The sequence below is a fragment of the Phyllobates terribilis genome, unplaced genomic scaffold (assembly GCF_046119375.1).
Source record: "Phyllobates terribilis strain yellow unplaced genomic scaffold, ASM4611937v1 Scaffold_9__5_contigs__length_417890890, whole genome shotgun sequence".
Lineage (NCBI taxonomy): Eukaryota > Metazoa > Chordata > Amphibia > Anura > Dendrobatidae > Phyllobates > Phyllobates terribilis.
The window spans coordinates 195,981,231-195,984,706 of NW_027362769.1; the positions used below are offsets into that span (position 1 = coordinate 195,981,231).

Consider the following 3,476-nt stretch of genomic DNA (forward strand, 5'->3'; position numbering starts at 1 on the left):
GAAGCAGCCACAGTCACATTTTCCAGGTTTTAGGAGCAGTTCAATGAACTTACTGATTCAATATGAGATTTTAGGGCTCAAACAATGCAAACTACCCATAAGAATAGTTTACATGGTTATTATTTGTCCAGCCTTGTAACTGCAACCCAGCAGGACCCAATAGTGTTAAAGGGGTTGTCTACTACTGCACAACCCCTTTTTAAATGTTATAGCACCTCATGTAAGATAATAAAAACGTATGCTCACCTCCTGGACCATGAATGTTGGTGCTGTGTCTACCAGCACTCACATGACATTGTTACAGGGCGTCAGTGCTATGACAGAACAATGGCAGACATTGCATCGGTCGAGGAGACGAGTATAAATATATTTTTCATTTTTCATTTCACATTTGGCATTTTAATATTTAAGAAGGCTTGTCTTACCTGACTTTCTGAGCCTGCTCTCCTGACAGAGAGAATAACTGCAGATCTTACTATCACTACTAACAACTAATTACCTCTTTCCAATTACATACAGATGGGCGCTGAAGACTACCCACAAGACTACAATAATATGAATGATGATAATCATACAGTCGATGACCACCCTTGGCTCCACAGCTTGTTCTCACTCATTGCCTATTCCGTGACTTGTGTCCTCGGACTTATAGGAAATGTGATCATTATACTCGTGTTTGTGTTCTAAGAGAAGATAAAGACTCTGACCGACACCTTTTTGGTGAATTTGGCCATTGCAGACATCTTGTTTCTGCTCACCCTCCCATTCTTGGCATATGAATCGGCACATGCCTGGGTTTTTGGAGACTTCCTGTGTAAGATCATAAGGATCACATACAGGGTGAATTTATTTACGTCCATGCTCACGCTCACCTCAATCACATTTGACAGGTTTATTTCTATCACTAAAGTCACTAAGGCAGCTAAATACCAGGTGACTAAACACAAGTGGCGGTACGGGGTGTGCGTCCTCCTCTGGACCCTGGCTCTGCTCCTTTCCATTCCCCAGTTCATATACAGCAACAGCCGTGACCGGAAGGAATGTTTTGAAGAATACTACCCTCCCATCATGGAGATCGTGGTGGTTTCATTCTAGATGACAGTGGGATTTCTAATTCCCTTGGCCTCAATGGTGCTTTGTTACAGCTTTATTCTCTGGACCTTGGTTAATGCCAGAGGCGTTCAGAAGAGGAAGTCAATGAAGATAATTGTGGTCATAGTGGTTGTATTTATAGCTACACAGTTGCCTCATAATGCCCTTGTCCTGGCTAAAGTCCTCAATAAGGGATTCACATCAGATTCCTTTACAATTACGAGCGTTGTAATGGAAGCTATAGCTTACTTCCACGCTTGTCTCAACCCTGTCCTGTACTTTTTTGTTGGTACAAAATTTAGAAAGCATTTTTGGAAAATGCTGAAAGGTTTAGGTCTTAACCGGATGCAAGATGAAACCACAGATCATCTGCGGACGACTGATGGAGACTCCAGAAACGTTTCTGCTTCAACAAACATCTGTGCAACAAGCGTGTAAATGGTTTCTCGGGACGAGCAGACACAATTATGGCTGACGAGTGAAGCAGTTAAAGAGTTATTTCTATTATTGGATAGTGCTTGTAAAAAGTAATCCCTTTGTAAATGTTATTAAAAGGTAAATTGCAAGCCATTCTTGTGATATTATCACTTTTGTTGACAACTTGTTGCCTTGGAGACCGACCACCACTGCTACAGTAAAGTTCAGGATCCATACCGAACACCTAGTGTCCGTGCACAGACCCCAAACACGGACTTCTCCAGGAAGTATATGTTAGTGTTTGTGTTCAGCAGGCTGATGAGAGTATTCATCTGCCAGCACCTGTGCTATAAATAAATAAAAAAAAAAATTATGTGCAGTCCCCTCTATTTTTGCTAACTAGCGCAAGTAAAGCCGACAGTTGCGGGCTGCAGCCCCCAGCTGTCAGCTTTATGATTGCTGGTTATCAAAAATAGAGGGGTCTCAAGACTTTTTTTTTAATTATTTAAATAAAAAAATTAAAAAAATGCGTGGGGTCCCCCCTCATTTTTGACAATCAGTCAAGCTAAAGCAGACAGCTAGGGGCTGGTATTCTCAGACTGGGAAGGGGCCATGGAGATTGTCCCTCCCCCACCTAAAAGTAGCAGCCCGCAGCCGCCCCAGAAAAGGCATATCTATTAGATGCGCCAATTCTGGCGCTTTGCCCGGCTCTTCCCACTTACCCTGGTGTGGTGGCAAGTGGGGTAATATTTGTGGGATTGATGTCAGATGTTTTATGACCGCTGATATCAAGCCCAGGGGTTAGTTATGGAGAGGTGTCTCTAAGACACCCCCATTACTAACTCCATAGTCATATTGTAAAAAATACACAGCCAGAATAAAGTCCTTTAATTGAAAGAAAGACACAGAGTCCTTTATTTTAAATAAATGCTCCCTGTCCCTATTTTTCCCATTTATTGCTATAAAATGAAAAGTAATAAACCACCATATTCCTCACCTGTCCGCTGAGAATCATAGAAAATATTAAAATCTGTACAGCACCAGGGAGGGGGCATTCACCCCACCTTCCTCTTCCTCTTTCTTTTTTGCAGTAGGACAAGAGCTGGCATTATAGCTGACACTATTAGGCTATGTTCACACGTTGGATTTTTTCAGCATTTTTTTCTGCAGCAAAAACTAATCTCTTGCCAGGAAAGTTTGTTCACGATTTTGCTAGTTTTTTGCTGCGTTTTTCACTGCATTTTTTTCACTACAATTTTGTCTTTTTATGCATGTACATAAAGTTCAGTGAAAAAAAAAATCTCATTCTATTTCATCAGGTTTTGGCACAAAAAACGCTGAAAAAACTGACATCTGTGTTTTTTGGTGTTTTTTTTCAGCGTTTTTCACCACCCATTACTTCCAATGGGTGAAAAAGCTGAAAAAACGCTGAAAGAAGTGACATGCTCTATTCTGCAAAAAACATCCAAAGCACAAAATACTGATGAAACAAAAACCAAGGTATGTGCATGAGATTTCTGGAATCTCATAAACTTTCCTGGTACTGTAAAACGCAGCAGAAAATGTGCATAAAAAAAAGCATAAAAGAACGTTGAAAAAACGCAATGTGTGAACATAGTCTTAAAGTTAGACTTGTATAATGGGCATAAAGAAGTAGGAAATTAATACACAGCAGCTCCTTTTAGGACAAAAGACCCCTGCAGTACCAACACTGGATGTCTTTTGTGCGTAGACAAATAGTTATAAAATAGACAGGTAACTGAGACAGTAGAAGTTTTTTCAGAGAGTTGGACAATAAAAAGGGTACATGTGTTTACACATAAATAGCAAAGTGGAAGGAGTATTGTCTAAAGATGAGCGAACCTGTGGATGTTCGGGTTCGCTGGGTTAGACAAAAATACAGTAAAAACCTTGGCTTGGGTCCGAACTTGACCTCGATCTTGACCCTGGACCTGAACCTGCACCCA

The 3,476-nt window shown here is 40.9% G+C and overlaps 1 pseudogene; it reads left to right on the plus strand.

Moving 5' to 3' along the window:
* The first annotated feature begins 519 nt into the window (after positions 1 to 519).
* Positions 520 to 1,530, plus strand: LOC141160916 (C-X-C chemokine receptor type 6-like; annotated as a pseudogene).
* Positions 1,531 to 3,476: the final 1,946 nt, after the last annotated feature.